Genomic DNA, 17,543 nt, shown 5'->3' with positions numbered 1-17,543 from the left:
TGGGCAATACGTTGCTATTGACTCTATATAAAGAGCTCCCCAATGCTCTGGGCCACATGGTGGCACAGCTGCAAGGCTGCAGAAGAGCAGAGCAGAGGCTGGAGGGGTGGCAGCATCAAGGACAGAAACTGGGATGGCTGTGTAGGCAGAGAGGCCCAGAGGCCAAGACCGGCTTGCTGCAGGCTGACTTTCTCTGAGAGGATGGGATTCTAGTGATTGATCTTTCACCGTGGAAATAAAGTTGGATATAAACCCTTTCACCTCAAGAATGTTCTATGTCATTTCTTTGGTCACATTGAATCCATAGTGAACTTGCCTGGGGCTGAAACCCATTGGCAAGACACCTGTCTAGGTCAGTAGAATCTCATGCATAGTGTGATTGAGAGAAGAGAAGAAAATGGCTTCCCAGAACAGCTCTAACTCTTGCTAAACTGAAAAGACAAAACCAGAAACCCAGATTCCGTGTCACAGGGAGCTAGTAAGTGAGATCTCTGTTGACAAGAAGAATGTGCAGGTCAGGAGGCGTGAGGCAACCTGGCCAGGTCAGGGTTTGGAATTTTTCACCCCATAGCTTCACTTCCCTCCCAAATAAGCAGAGGGCACAGTCTGTTTCCTGGGGTCTTTTCCTTCCTTAGCTCAGACTCCTGTGGCCGGGCCCCTCCCGGGGCTGCTGCCTTCTGTTCACAGGCATAGGGTTCCTTAGATGCTAGAACCTGGCTCTTCCCTCAGAACCTGTGTCTTAGTGTCTAGGGCTTGCCTCTCCCTCTTCGCTGCTCTTTTTCCTCGGTGTGTGACTGGTCAAGTCTCCCCTTTGTTCACCACCATCACCTGTCATCTCCTTTGACCCTGTTTTCCTGCCTCTGCCCTTTCCTGATAGCAAAGCTGCAGGGAACTTGCTATTTTGCTTGATACGCACTCACCTCCCACTCTTCCTTACCTCATCGTGGTCTGACCTCATCAACCATTCTGCTGAGACTCCTTTAGTCAACATCAATCATGATTTCTACTTTGCTACATCATCTTGTAGCCAGTTGTCCTGACTGAGCCTAACACGGAAGTGTGGGTGTGGAGTTTCTGGTGAACTGGTGGAGGGAACCTCCCGCAGGATCTGTTTGCATAGATTCCCTGAGAGTTTGGGCACCTGGGCAGAGACTGGGACACAGGGGAACTCTGTGCTTTGCCCTACAGCTCTGCCACAGGGACTGCTCAGAAGCCTTAGGACAGATGGCACAGGACACAGCTGAAAAGAGCATTTTCATGAGGGACTATGTGAGACATGAAAAACAGATGGCAAAGGGTGGGGGGTCCCTCCATTTCTCAAAAAATGCTGCAGCTTCAGCTCAGTGAAGAATTTGAAGCATCGAATACTGCTGAATTGGCATCACGAAGCTTTGTAGCTTCGGTGTGTCAGGAACCCATAAACCTTGCGTGCTGCAGGGGGACTGCAGAGAGGCCCGCCCTTGGATGCTGTGCACATCAACAGTGGGGTGTGTGGAAGGCACAGGGGGATTTTTCTCTGGCTGTTGACCTCCTCCCAGCCTCCAACCATCCCCCAAGGCAGTCACAAAAGGGCTTACTGAGAAGCAAGGACTTTTTTTAAGGAAGTGGAGGTCCTGCTATTCAGATGGTTGGCAACAAGCTAGTGATATGTGTGAAATAGGGGCTATTCCTATTCACATGATCTCATTTGTTCCCACAGGCTGATGAGGGCTGGGAAAATTTGGCTGCCAATGGACATTTCTCAGGCTTTTCCTTTACTTGGCCACCTTGCAGGACTTGACTCTATGGATCACTGTCCCCCTCTTGAAGCTCTCTTCATCCCAAAGTCATTTGCAGCTTGCTCTTTTTATTTTTCCTGTATCTATGGGTATTGCCTCAGCCTCTTTCTCAAGAATTTTGCCCACGCATGTGGTATATCCTGGGGCTGGTTCCTCCTCTCGCAGTGTACACGCCCTCTTTGAAAGATTTTATCCGCCTGCGCGGTTCCAGCTGTCACCTTTTTGCTGATGACTACCACGTTTGTTTTTCTTGTCTAGACTTTCCTAAGCCTCAGGAATGGAGAGCTCACTGCCTACTGAGAACACCCACCTGGGGGTCCCTCAGGCATCTCAGACTCAATGGAAACAAAACTGAAGCCACTCATCCTGCCTTCTGTAACCGCTCATCCTCGCACGCACAGTCACCTACCCTCTTAGCCAAGACAGAAACCTGGGAGGCATCTTTACTGCTACTTGCTCCCCATGCCCTTGCTTTTATTTATGCAGAATGGCCAAACTCCCAACAGTTTCGCCTCCTGCATGCCTCTCCAGTCCGAACACCCTTTGCATCCTGGCCGCTCTGCCTGGGTCAGCCTTCAGCAGTTCTCTGCTAGATCTGGTTAGAATCTCCATCTTGGCCTCACTGCCTGGCCCCACACTGCTGCTGGATGGTCTGTACATATGAACATCCTACCATGTTCACTTTTTTCTTAGAAGCCTTCCATTTTTCTCTAGGATCAACTCCAGATTCTCTAGTGGGGATGTGGCCTTGCGTGATTGGTCCACGCTGCCTCTTAGCTGTGCCACTGCCTTTCAGCCACATTTGTCTGTTATTCCAGCTATGTGGAGTCTCAGCCCTTTCCACACTTCTGCTGCTCACACGATTGCTTCGGACCTGCTAATCTCTCTGCCTAAAGGAGCCCTCCCTCGCATTTCTGTGTAGCTGACACCTGCTGGTCCAACAGGACCCAGATCATGTGTTGACTCACGGGACATGATCTGGAAGTACCCTTGAACACCTCTTCCCCCCTGGATTGGGTGCCCCTCAGCTGAACTCACACACATGCTGTGCCCTGACTCATCCTATGTCATTGTCATTTGTTACTCATTTTCTGGCATCTACAGTGAGCTTCTTGAGGGCAGAGAAGGGCTTTTGTCCCTATATTCCCAGAAGATTAATAGATTCATGGGTGTCCTTATCCACCCACTCATGCCTCCATCCAACAATATTTATTAATCAACTACTCTGAGCTGGACAAAAAGATCTATCACATGCAGCTCCAGCCCTTAGGAGTTTATAGTCTAGTGGGGGACACAGATGTGGGAAGTAGATAGAAATGTTATAAAGTATTCTAGGTGGTGTAATTGACCTATGCTTGAGCACTAGGGATCTGAAAGAGACCAGTCATTCCCACCTGGAGGCTGCTTAGGGAAGGCCTGGCAAAGGTGAGCTAGACTGCATCTGGAGAAAACAGACGTCTGTGAGTCTATGGGAAGGGCAGGACACTGCAGTCAGAGGGGGTAGGAAAAGCCAGCACAATGTAAATGGCACTTGGTTTTGAGTGTAGTTAGCTGTGGATAGAGCATAGGGGGTTTGAAGTGGGGGCAAGGGGAGAAAGCTGCAGAATAGACAGATAGATGATGGGTGTCCTCCGAGCTGAAGAGCGAGGGCTTTATACATAGCAGCCATAATTGCTATATTTTAGGCATGAATAGATTTACAATTAAACATTTGATGAATTAATGACTGTGTAACATCTCCCAAGTAACACAACAGGTACCTAAATGTGGTTTGACCACAGAAGGGCTCCGTGGAGTGGTAGGAATGTTGAACAGGCAAACCTTTCGGGGTTCCTCAGAGCTCACCCTGGGACCAGTCCCCTAGGCTTGAAGTGGTGCACTGGGGCAGCTGAGCATGAGGTAGGCTGCCATTGTTCTGAGCTGCCCCCCAAGACTTCCTAGCCTGATCACAGAAGCCCTGAGCCCTTTCAGTGTGCTGCTGCGGAGGGTCGGGTGGATGAGCCATGTTGCCAGCAGCCCTTTCCAACTGCAGACACATGAAGATTCTGTGACTGTGCCCATGTTTAGAGCCTAATCTTATTTGATGTTTTGTCTCTGGACCTTTCTAGATTTGACCAAGAGGGCCACTGCCTTTGACTCTGACTTCAGTCCCTCTGATTCAGCTGTTTCTTCTCCTTCCACCCCTATGCTGGGCTGTGTGATTCTGAACTCAGTCACACTGATTTACATTGCACCTAGTGTGTGCTGGGCTCAGTGCTGGGGCTTCACACACTTCATCTCTAATGCTCAAACCAGCTTTGAGAAGTAAATACTTTGGATCCCAAATGACTAGAGCAATAAGGAGAGTGTCCCTGACTTGGAGGACTTGAAGTTCAACCAAGGTAAGAAGTATAGGTCACCTTCTAACAAGCTCCACGTGTATTTAGAAAGTCTCTCTTGATGCCACTCTTTCTAAGATCAAAGCTCAGTTTAGGCATGATGCATCACTACTAAACCGGGGAACTGAGAGTCCCTGGGTTCCACTGAGGTTTCTTGCTGCCATTTAAGGCAAGGATGTAAACTGACTTTTCCAGGTATTTCAGTACACATAGATCTTACTCTTGCTATTGGCTTCATAGGAGGGAATAACTACTTCTTGACCTAATCACGTCAGGCAGCTTACACTAAGTCCTTCATTAGGAACCTATTAGGGACAGCAGGAAGGAAGTGGCAGTATGGTTCTTGCCCAACCATCAGTGCCGAGGGCATCATATCTGTCTCCTTGGGGATGGATATGGTTGGGGACAAATGGAGGACTAAGGACTCCCCTTGAGCTGTGACTGGGATTCCCTCTAAGGGGTTTGAGGACACACTGAGGGAAAGTGCACAGATTTAGATTTCAGAGTATAATCTGAACAAGCAGAACATAATGCCTCAGCTTATATAGCCTCAGACTCTAACCAGGTTTATCTATTTGGATATATTAGGTAAAAATTAACAGAAAACCCAATTAAAACTGGTTTTGATTAGAGGAGGTTATTTTCTTGGCCATCAGGAAGTCTGGAGGCAGGCTTGGCTCAGAGGCTCAGCGATCCAGGGCTCTGGACAGGTGTCTCAGATTCTCTTGCCTGCACCCCCCCCCCCCCCCCCCGCCCCTTGTGATTGTAGGTGGTCTGCAGCTGGTCTGAGCATCTGTCCTCACACAGCTGTTCAAATATGGGAGGGAGAAGGTGGCACAGGCAGGCACCCTCCTTCCATGCTCTTCCCCCCGCAGACTTCCCTTACATCTTCTGTGCTGGAACTGGGTCACATGGGCACGCTGAGGGCCCCTGTCCCCTAAGCACAGGGCTGTGTGCCTGATACCTGAGTTCCCTGGGCCAGCGCGAGGGGCAGCACCGGTGCCGAATCACCAGTCAGCCTTCCTCTGTGCTCCACACGGCGCTCTGATCTTGTCTACTACCTGCTTTCACCAGCAGGAGCAGGGCCTGCTTCCCACTGGTGCATCCTTCTCAAGGTAGCTACGTCAGAGGCAAAGGGGGTTTCTGTACCAGTTCATCTCTCCTGTATCTGTTGGGATGCCTTTGGTTGTAGGAAAAGAAATCCTGACTCAAACTGGCTTAAATAATATTTATTTTTTTAAGTCACAGAATGAGAACAGGCCCAGCTTCAGGGTTAGCATATTCAGTGGCCTCAGCTCCATTTCCCTGCCCTCGTCCACATGATGGGCCCCCTGAGCCTGTTGGTGGGATACGTCATCTCTGTCAACAGCAGTGTCCAGAGGAAGTGAGAATGGGTCACTTCTGAAGTTGCCCCACAGCAAACTTCACCTTGTGTTAATTGCTTCAAGTTGTCTTCCAGGCTCATTCCTGACCCAAAGATAAGCAAAAGGAGTGGAATGGCTCCTCTTTGGGGGAAAATCAGGCCTGTGCCTGGAGTGGAGTTGGTTTTAACTTCTCCTGAGGGAAGAGGCTGTGTTGAGGAGGAGTGGATTCCTGAGCAAAGTTGGAGTTCTCTAGGAAGCAGGAACAGGAAAATTGACATGGGGAGGCAGCCAGCAGAATTCATGACCAACTCACAGGATGAGCTTCTTAGAACCAGGGAGCTGCCAGTAGGAACTTTATCTTGCTTAGTCAAACAAAGCTGAAAACACCGAAATAAAAGATGGTAGTTCCTGCTGCTCAGTAACCATCTTATCTATTTCTTTGATTCAATGCAATGCCTTCCTGGCCTAAATGTTTTCAGTAGTTTCATATCTGCCACTTCCTCCTTTCCCAAGGTAGCTTATTAAGATGGTACTTATTTAGTAAATAAATGTCCCCCCTGTAGTAGGTACCAGTACCTGCCATTTGCAGGTAGGAAAGCAGACACAGGGAGATTTGGAGATTGTCCAAGTATTCCTAGGTAGGAAGCCGGCCACTTGGGATTTGAGCCCAGCTTTGTCCGAGTCCAAAGCAGGCACTATCTCCCCTACTCCATCCCACAGGGTCCACCTACTCTTGCCCATCTCATGCTGACACCCCTGCCAGGACATTTTTCTGCTGGACGCTTGCTCAGCCTGCCCTTGAACCCCTCTGTGGAAAAGGCAGGAGTTTGAATCAATGGGAGGAACACGGAGTATCTCTCAAGGCCGGTGGTGCCTGCTGCTGAGGTGAAGTGAATGCCCACAGCCTCACAAACACACCTTCCAGGAAGAAGAAACATTTTATGCTCTCATTCAGGATGATAAAGAAGAAAACAGCACATTGTGAAAAGACGCCAGATGAGATACAATAGCAGCTTTGCTTGTGAGGAAGAAGAAAGTGGTCCCAAAGGATGTGGAAATAAAATCCCATTGTTAGGTGTGGGGAATGTTGGGGTTCCTACCGCCAGAATCCTCACCTGAACTTAAACTACTTGATAATGTAATTGGCCTACTGCTAGGCTACTGCTTCAACACCCGTGGTCAATAAGCTATTACTGACTGAGTCACTATATAAAGAGCTCTGCCCAGTGCTCTGGGAGGAGGCAGAGAGAAGAAGGATTATAGACCTGCTGACTGTTGGATGCAGATGTAATTCTAGTGTGTGACCTACCGCCAGGAGAACAAGCCAGGTAATAAACCCTTTCACCCCAAGAACATTAAATTGTCATTCCTCAGTCTCGCTGAATCCATAGTGAACTTGTCTGGGGCTGAAACCCACTGACAAGATATTAGGCTTTTCTGAAACTACACCTAGTACATTTCTGCTTGAAAATATGAGTGATGTGTCTCTAGCTGGTAGTATATATGAGTGCCAGCTCCCTCTTTGAAGCCAGACTTTACTCCACTCAGCTGATAAAGGCTCAGAAAGCTTCACTAGCTATGAACTCAGTCTACAACTCAAATTAGACATTCCTGTGATCATCTAATTTCTAGTCTTTTTTTCTACAGACATGTCTTCCCCCAAGCAGCCCATGAATTGGCTTTAGTTCTTACTAATTCCCTTGTGGCAAATACAAAATAAAATATTGACAAGTGCTCAATTTAAATATTCATCAAAGGGATATTCGTTTAGTAATGATATATCAATATGATGGAGTACTATGCAATGTTTTTAAACAGAGGCAGATCTATGTGAACTGATAGGAAACAATGTCTAAGATATGTTATTAAATAGGCAATATGTGGATATATTACAAAATTCTAATACTGTGAAACACTTTATGGTGAAAGGGAAGTTGCTCCTTCACCCCCATCTCCCAGCTGCTGAGAGCCTCACCAGGAGCAACCACTGTTTCTGGATTCTTATGCCAGAATTTTTTATTAATTTTTTTTAAAAGTAAGGTCACAGCAGTGTGTGATTCCACTTTAATAAAATTTAAAAATTTATATATGCACATGCAGATATATGTGTGTACAAAATATGCACACATAGATGAAAGAAATATATATTGTTTTTCTGAAAAGAGAACCAGGACCCTATCAATCAATTAATTAATTTCACCAATCATCTTTAGGGAAAATGAGTAGCAGTCAGATGGGGTAGGGGCTTTTAGGGGGGAACTTAAGTTGGTAGAACTTTGTTTTGAAACTATTTTAAATTATAAAATACATTCTTACTTAAAAGTTTCAAACAATATGGAAGTAATAGGGGCTCAGTGTTCGGTTGGCAGTTTGAGTGTCTGCTCAGCAGAATGAGGATGCTGCCAGGTACCAGCAAGGACTAGTGGGGCACCAGGCAGAAGAGCAGCTGCGAAGCTGTGGGCACCAGGGTCCAAGCTGGCTCCCGATGATACTGGCCTCCTGGCATTCCTCTGTGTGGTTCCCTCGTAGAGCCGACCTCTGATGTGTGACTTCTGAGGCTAGGCCATAAAAGACATGGTGACTTCTGCTTGCTTTCTTGGATCATTTATTCTGAGGGAAGCCAGCTGCCTTGAGGCCACTCAGGCAGCCCATGTAGACGTCCTTGTGGCAAGTAGCCAAGGTCTCTAGTCAACAGCTACTGAGTACCCCTTTTTGGAAGCAGATCCTGTAGCCCCAGTCAAGACTTCAGATGAGCAGCCTCAGCTAATATCCTAACTCACCTCATGACAGATCTGGAGCCAGAATCACCCAGTTGTCCCTGGACTCCTGACTCTAAAAAACTGTATGAAATAATGAGTGCCTGTTGCTTTAGGTGGGTAACGTTTGGGATGATTTGTTGCACTGCAATGGAAAACTAGCCCAAAGGCCTAAGCACCCTAGGCGTCAGCCCACATACCAGAGGTGCTTTGATCATAAACTACTGCCGTTCCATTTGCAGGTGGGGGTGAGGCTTCTGCTCAAGTGCTCACTTGGGATCAGCTTAGGGAAGGGTGAGACTTAGGCCCAAGGTCCTCAAGCATGCAGCTGGGAGGGATGCAGAAGCTTGGGACTAGTGTGTGTATGTGCGTGTGTGTGCCCATGCCTGCACATATAGTGTGTGTATGTAGGTATGTGAATCAGTCTTGTTCCCTTGTGTCCTTCGTAGGAGAAAAAGGCCTGTTTGCCGTGCCCTCTGCCCCTAGGGTAATTATTGAATCCTAGTTATGATACCTCTTTTTAAATTGATTTATAATTGACATGTAACATTATATAAGTCTCAGGTGTAAGTTTTTTTTAAATAGAGTTTATTTTATAGAACAGTTTTGGGTGTACTGAAAAAACTGAGTGGAAGGTACAGAGATTTCCCACCCACCTCTTGCACCCACATGTGCACAGCCTCCTCCACTCTCACCTCCCTCACCAGAGGGGCACATTTGTTACAAGTGGTGAATCTACACAGGCACTTTGTCACCCGAAGCCTGTAGTTTTACATGGGCTCTTTCTTGATGTGCCTATTCCATGGGTTTGAACAAATGTACAAGGACATGTATCCACCATACGGAGGAGTGTCACTGCCCCAGGAATCTTTTGTCCTCTGCTTATTCATCTCTCCCTCCTGGGCAGGGGCTTTTTATTTTCCTTTTTAGGTTTCGTTGAATCTTTACCACGTGAATGTATTATTTTTTGTTCAATTTTACACTTACTTAAAGTAGTGTTTGGGCAGTAGGGAGTGGAGTAAACCAGTTCAGAGTAGCCTTTAAAGAGCTTTGGCAGAAGAAGGGAAGTAATAGGGCCATGGCTGAAGTAAATAGCAGGGTTGAGAAAAATGTGTTTATTATGAGGGAGCATTGAGTAGGTTGGAGTTTTTTGTTTGTTTTTGCAGAGCACATAACCAGTTGAGGGGAATCTGAGAGGGAGGACGCTTGATGGAGCCAGGTCACAGCCAGAGCCGAGGGTAGGGACAGAGGGCCAGGCAGTGGGGGCCGGCTGAGCAAGGAGGGGCACGTCTCCCAAGGGAGTGTCAGAGTCGAGGGGAGAGATGGGGGTGGGGCTTCTGAGGCTGAGGATGGGTGGGCCAAGGGGCCACAGTGAGGGCACAAAGGACAAGGGATGCCCGACTGCTTGTGACACGTGTCTGAGCCAGCTCATGATGGACTCCAGGCCAGAGAGGTGAAGCCAGGAGAAGATGATGAAAGAGCAGAATGGGGAGCAGTTAATGTCAAAATGAAGATGAAGAACTGGTTCAGTGGCAGTTTAAAAAACAATTTATAAAAAATATTTGTGCTCAATGACAGGAAATTCAGGCTCATAGTCAAGCACTTGGTGGATGCTTGGCTGCATGACTAAATATGAGCCACAATGCCAGAAATACAGAAACAAAACAAGTTTCTATTTATTCATTTAAATTATCATTGATATACAATCTTATGAAAGTTTCACATGAGCAACATTGTGGTTTCAACATTCACCCATATTATCAAGTTCCCCACCCCATTGCAGTCACTTTCCATCAGCATAGCAAGATGCTATAGAGTCATTACTGGTCTCCGTGCTATACTGCCTTCCCCGTGGCCTACCTATATTGTGAGTGCTAAAAAACAATACAAGTTTTTTAAAAAGTAGTTTCAAGCCTTGCTTGAGAAACACAACTTTATTTTTGCTAAGATGACCCCCACTACTGAACAAGGTCTGATTGGCCAGGGAGCAGACCTAGAAGAAAGAAAACGACCAATTAGTTACCGATGTGTCACACATTAAATTAACATTGTCAGATTACCTAGGGACAGCACCTGCCTGTACAGAAACTGCATTTATGTACAACTGCTTGTGAAGAAAATGCCTTACATATGATCTGAGATGCTCAAAGGAAATGACTCACTTAAGGACAGAGTACCTTTAACGGGAAAGGACAGTGTCCCACCCAGAGACACTCACTAGGCACATGTGTATGGAGCTGTCATTTGAAATGACTAGTCTAGAGTGCTTGCAGTAAAACTAAGAGAAGCTAAAACTGGAATGTAAAGATCTGAGCTGACAGTCACTACTGAGAAACATCACCAGAAGGCTAGGAGATGAATCAAAAGGAAATGCCAGCCTCTTAGCCCTTCCTCACCCAGGTACCCTCCCAGCCATTCCTTTCTGCCCAGCACCCTTGTCTCACGTAACAATTCTCAAGTTTCATTATTACTCCAGAGACTATGACGTTCAATTAAAAAGAGATGAGAAGTACATTGTAACAAAGATGTTCTTCAGTGGTCTTCTGATTCATCAGTTTTGGAAGATCCAAATAATGGAAGAAGATGCAGCTAACAATAACAAAGGAGAACGTATGTGCTGAGTTTTCTAGGGTCTGAAAATCAAGGTGCAGAATCATATGTATAGGACATTCACTTTTGTATGAACATAAGAATGTAGGCTATGAGAGTATTATATGTGTTTGTGTATGTGTATAGATATGATATATGAGATATATCTATATACTCTAATATGAAAGGTTTCCTGGAAAACATAACAAGTTTTAAAAGGTGCAAAATGATATCTATCTCTTAAAAATGAGAACTAAAAAATGCTATATGTGCCTGGATCTCTGTACTGTGTTTGAGGTAAATGCCCAGAAGGCACTGGAAGGATGCACAGCCACTGTGGGCGGTGAGGCCTCTGAGGGGGAAGGCGGCCGTGGGAGGGATGGTGCTGGTTCTCAGCTTCCCTCTGCAGACTTCTATAGTATTTGACTCTTATATAGTAAGAATGTATGCATGTATTACTTATGTAGGAAAAAAAAGAAACAATAAAGATCAAAACTGAAAATGATATGATCAACTCTCGACAACTCCCTAACTCCTCTTGGGAAATTAGAGACCCAGAAAGGTGTTGAGAGAGACCCTAGGTTGCGCTTCCCAGGTGCACGGCCCAGAGTGCTGGGAGCTAATGAGCAGAGGCCCGTGAAGGAGAGGCGGAGCCCACCAGGCCCCAGCCCCTCACTTCTGCAGATGTGGGGACTACCAGAGAGCTGTGAAGGGACTCAGCTTGAAAGTCCATCTAAAAAAATCATCACCACAGCCACATGGCAGCGGAGAAGGGAGAGGAGACCAACGGCAGCCTTGCTGAGGTTGATGGAGAGTGAGTTCTCTGCAGTTTTTCAGGAGGAAATGGAATAGTAGCGATTCCCCCTTAGACTCTGAATTACTGAAAAATCAAACAGTATCTGGTAAAGGCAAATTGTCGCCTGTGGCTGATGAAGCCTGGGTGCTGGGGTGTGAGCCCACTTTGCACCCTGCAGTGAAGGCCAGTCTGCATGCGACAGAAACAGCGGATCATCAGATCCTGTGGGTATTTTCTAAGAATGCGATTGTCATCCCAGAGGAAGGAACAGCTGAATCTTGGTGCAAACTAAGACTTTGAGAGAGTGGCTGATCTCAACGAGGATGGAATGTCCCAGAGCCCCAGGCTTAGGCCTTTCTCTTGCTCAAGGCAAGGGTGCTGTCTCATCCTCAGGTACAGGGCAAGCTGAGCCTTGGAGAGGCCTGCAAGTTAGTTTTCTGAAGCTCCCCACCAAAACTTGGGGCAAAGGTATCTTTTTAAACACAAAAGTTAGAAATATTGGTGCAGAGGATGCTCCATGGGGGAGGCTGGGGGCCAGCCATGGCATGAAGCCTTCCCAGTTGCAACAGGACCCACAGGGCCTCCTTGAGTGACATCATTCTTCTCAATCAGCCTGACGGACCTCAAGCCCTTCCTAGGCCTTTGCTGCTTCAAGAATAACCAGTCACATCGCCTCAATAGCAAGAGAGCAGCTGCTGAACTGTCAGCTAGTGACACTGGGGAAGAAATGGGATGAAGTGCTCACCTAGCTCCTTGGATGGCAGGGTGTAGCCGTGAAGTGGGCGTCTAGCCCTGCCAGCTGGGAACCTGGCAGGTACAGCCCAGCTGCAGAAGCCCTGGATCACCAGTCTGTGACTCTCCCAAAGCTTGCTGTGGTATTTTATTGCTGTCCTGCTAAGCCACATCCCTTCTGGCTACCAAAGCAGAAGCGTCTCAGCTTTCTCTCTCTCGGCCTGATAAGGGGTAGGTGACTGGGGCTTTACTTCCAACATCTGGATGCCACAGGGGAGACCCGGGAGGAGGAAGGGGCCTAACTTGAGAAGGGGACATGAGCATCTAAGTGTGCTGGCCTGGAGATCTGGTGTGCTGAGTGGGAGATCTGGGAGAACACTCAGAGGTGTTTGTCTGAGGATTCACTGTGGGGGCAGGAAGACTGTGGCTGGGAGACCAATGCAGGGCCCTGATGCAATGTACAGCCTTAGGCCCATTTATGATCAGCTTGCAATCCTGTCTGCACACAGGATACCCTGGAAAGCTTTAAAAGTACCTGCCTGGGTCCCACCCTGAGCAGCTGAGTTAACTAACCCCCTGCCAAAGACCTGCCATCCTCAGAGGAAGACCCACCCAAAGATACTCCTTGCCAGGAGGCCAAAAATTCCCTTTGTGCTCAGGCTCACCTGCCAAACAAACCCTGGGAAGCTTGCCTCCCCTGCGAGGGGCTGTTTTACTGTGAAAACTACTCTCCTTAAATTGACAGTAAGTTTACATCACATTTAAATAGACATCTGGGAAACTAGGTCTCAAGTACTCTGTCTAAGAAGTGCCTTTGCCTCTCTTTGGAAGTATCCACATTTATTTATGTAAAATATTTTTCCCTTAAAAAGCAGAGAGATCTGTGGAGAGGAGGGTGTACTAGAGTACTGGGTTAATAATTGCTGGGAGGAATTTTCTTGTGGTGCAGGTAACTTCCCCTTTCCCCTTACAGGAAGATGTCCTGAGTTCCGGAAGGGGCCAGTGTTATGATTTTTTGCATTTTAGAATGGAAACATTTGTTTTGAAATGTAAGGAGGAGCTGGAGAGAAGGGGATGGGAAGTGGGTTTTGAGGGGAAGGAGGGAGTGGTCAGGCTCCGATGGCACAGGGAGGGTGGCAGGTCTTGAGTAATGGTGATCTGTGTGCCTCTCACCACCCAGCACCCCAAGCTGTGATGCATGTGCATGGGTGGAGGGCATAAGGCTCATCTGGGGGTGAGCACTGACTCTCAGGATCCGGGAGCCAAGGGAGAGTGCCCTGGGCTGGGCCTGGCCTGACCTCCAGGTGGTGGGGCCTGCAGGTGGGGCCCTGGGTCTGGACAGGGAGGTGGGGACGGCTGCCCTGCACACCCAAGGCCCCCTGCCCAGTGCTCCTGCACCCTGGAGACTTCAGAACTCTAGAGTGCTGTGATGATCCTGAAGTGGGGAGCAGGGTCGGGGTGGCTGGGGACTGAGCCAGATTTCATTTTCTTTAGAGCAACCACGGAATGTGGCATTTCTTATGCTTTGGGGCAATGGAGTGATTCCCACCATGCAGAGATTTGTCGGTTTAGTGGTAGGTCATTGAGGAAGGGAGATTCCACCTAGCAGATCTAAAGGAGGAGGTAGAATTGATGTTCAGTGCTTGGAGAAAGGAGAAGGACGGAAAGAGCCAGCAAAAGCAAAGACAGTGTGGGGATGGCCCAGCAGAGGGGCTCCTGGTGGCAGGTGTCCAAGGAGCCATGACAGAACCAGAAATCTTTGCGGTTTTCTGTGGACATGGATGTAAAGGCCTCCTTTACCTCCTCCGGGATGTCTTTACTGAAGCAGAAACTTGTTCTCTAAAGCTTCTGTTGGTGTCTTCTCCTCTTCCTCCTTCCACATTAGAAATGTTTTAAAGTAACTCTAGTTCATTGTTACAAAATGTCACATGAAGACATGCTTTCTCTTACTTCTGACTCCTACCCTCAAGTTCCTCTCTCCAAGTGCAACGGTGATTACCTGGCTCCTGTTCCTGGAGATGATTGGTTACGTATGTTTTCTTAAACTACAGTGTATCTGCCCACTGTTGTATGCTTGCCTTGTCACATAGCGTCCTTCCATTCTGAGGATGGACCACACTCCATTGAACCAGTTTCCTGTTTTGGAGTTTTGGGTTGTTTTAGGCTGGCAGGATGGCTACAGTGCACTTCCTTGTGAGAGTGGGTTCTTTCTGAGAACTCAGGAGGGCTGGGAGCATGGTACAGCAGACATAGCCAGAGGGGACTCAGAAGCTTGATGGCAGAGGATCAAGAGAGGGTAATCTGAGGACTGTTAATAGCTGGCAACTATGGAACTTCCCCAGCCCAGGAACTGGAGTTTGAGATGATCCTGAAAAGATCTCAAGGGCTGATCATTCACTTTTCTCTCCTCAGAATCCCAGAAATACCTTACCCAGCCTTCCTGTCATGCTGCAGGAGGGCCTTGAGTAGGGAAATGCACCTTTACATTCCCTGCAGCACTTACCCCTAGGCCCTCCACACAATTTGGTTGAAGTTTTTATTAATAATTTGATTATTTTTTATGAACAAAAATATAACTGTTTCACAATTGCATTTTTGATTTGTTGTTTCCAGTGGAGAACTCAAGTCCTTGCAAAGACTTTCTAGTTATTTCTGGGACTCTACATAGGATTTCACATGCACTTACTAATAAGTCCTTTCAGCCACTGAATGATGGCTGTGGTGGTTCGTACCTTCCTCCTGACTCTGGTCCTATCTCTTGGGGCCCTGCTGCTGCGGCCCTGGGCTGAGCAGTGTTCCTCACATTCTACATCAGCTGGAGGCTCTGCACTGTGAGCCATCTTTCAAGAAGGGGCACCCCTGCCATGTCACCCTGCTCCTCTCCTAACACAGGCATGAGCAGAAGTGTTCAAGTTTGGGTATTGGCTTCTTCCAGGACTGAGTCAAAATTCAAGGATGATCAGACGAAGTGCCTCAGCCCCATGACCTGAAAAGCAAAGGGAAATTCCTTGGGGAGGAATGAGTGGGTGGCTGCTATACAGACAGCTGCTGAGTTTTCTGATAGTCGAATTTTGAGATGAACAGTCAGGTGACCCCACCTGATAGAAACCTGATGGGCAGGAGGGCGTCCTTTGGATGGATACATAGTAACACTCTTGGCTGCTGGTATTCATTGTTGATAATTCCATTCCCTTGTCTAAGAAGAAATTGGTTAGGAAGGAAGACTTATGTAAAAGAAAGGAAGGAGAGAATTATTTCCATTTTTGTTTCTCCCTTACCTCCTGGAGTTCTGTGGCAACATTAACAGAAACACTAGGACCTACTTCTGTCCTTCTCAGTGGTGCTGGGAGAGGTGCCCTCAGGAAGCATTGCCAGACCCCTGGCTGGGCCATGTGCAGGACTGACGTTCTGCTGGCATTTACCAGTTCACTGTAAGGACCAGCAGTGGTTTGGATTGGTTGGGGCCCATGCCATCTGAGATGTTAGGTATTTTATGGCTGGGCATATTCTGAAAATCATATTCAGTATCACACAATAATTTTATATATGGAAAATAAGGGATTCCTCTTGTATTTAAAACTGTGGAAAGTAAGGTTCAGCAAAATTCTTTGGCTGGTGAGATGGGGAAAGGCACAAGATGGAGTGGGAGGGAAGAAACCACTGGCCCATAACAGACTTTGGGATGGGGTGGTAGGAATGTTGCATTTATCAGAAGGGTGCATGGATGAAATAAAGTTGAGAAATACTCAACTACATAAAATAGAGGTAATTCTAGTTAGGTGCCAGCTGGGTAACACATGAAGAAAACCCCTATTATAATCTCTTCTATATATTTTGTTTGGCGAGAGTTACATTGTCAGACATCAAGACTGCAATCACTCAGCCCTGTGGCTATCAGAGGAAAACTCCCGAGTGGTCTTCCAGCACACCCTGGCCTCCTCTCCTCACTCCGAGCCCTCAGGCTTCCATGCCGGGAAGGGCTTCCTGAAGGAGAGGCCCATGGAGGCCAGCGCGCAGTGCTCAAGAGCAGAGCTTCAGTGTCAGGCAGACCTTGTTCCGGTCCCCGCTGCCACTGACTGGCCACGTGAGTTCAGGCAAGTGGCTTCATCTCTTCAGCCCCCGGTTTCCTCTTTGGTGGGTGGTACTGGAACTTCCCTCAGAGGAAAGGTGAGGATTACCTGAGATAGTACACCGACATAGTTTTCATAATGCCTGGCCCAGAGTGAGTGCTCAGTAGGTGAGAGCCAGTCCTGCTGATACACAGGGGTGGAGGGAGATTCTGGGAGCTCTGCTTCATAGACGCAGGAGGAGACAGAGATGTCATGGAGGTTCAGGAGCCCTTAAGGTCAGGAACCTGAAAAGGGTGATGATCAGCAGTAGTGACCATAAGAAAACTGGAAGACTTCTGATCTGAAATGTTCCCACTCCTCAGTGTATCCTCGTTCGAATAAAGAAGAAAATCTCCTGTTCTCAAGAGTGTCAAACGTAGCTGAAAAGGCATGTCCTAGGCCTAGCCAAAGTTAGGAGAACAGAAAACTCCTGGGAAACAGAGTAGACAGAAAAACAAAATAGGCTGATACCTCAGGGCCTGCAGGAAGGAAGAGAAACTAGCTGATAACCAGCCAAGGCTCAAAATATGGCCTTCACGCTGCGGCCAGCCCAAAGCCTGTGGTACTTCCTGACATGGTGCTTCCTGGGAGCCAGTTTATCCATTAACACTCCCTGCACGTGTTCAGTCCAAGATTGTGGCTTACTACAAATAAACATTTGTTTAATGAACATGTAATTGAATGGGCAGGCTAGCTTAGCTAATGGCTTCTGCTGCCTCACTGCTCTCCAGCCCTCCACAGGTGTCAGGGGCGCATCACCCAATCCGCGGAGTCCAGCAGAGCTAGGTAGGTGAAGGGAGCATGCAGCTGTGGGTTTTTCCTGCTCAATATCCCTTCTTCCAGCAACAGAACCTATCTTCCTTCTGGGGAACCACTCAACCCCTACTCTCAACCCTGGTTATGGTTTCTTTCAAGACTTAGTGCTAGCAGGATGTGACCTGTGGTAATTTCTCAGTTCCCAATGCCAGGAGTGACATGTGATGAGGTTGGCCAATCAGAGCCAAACCGGTATGTTCAAGGGGGACACATGTTACAATCCAA

The sequence above is a fragment of the Manis javanica genome, chromosome 1 (assembly GCF_040802235.1).
Source record: "Manis javanica isolate MJ-LG chromosome 1, MJ_LKY, whole genome shotgun sequence".
NCBI lineage: Eukaryota > Metazoa > Chordata > Mammalia > Pholidota > Manidae > Manis > Manis javanica.
Note: the sequence above shows the minus strand (reverse complement) of the source record.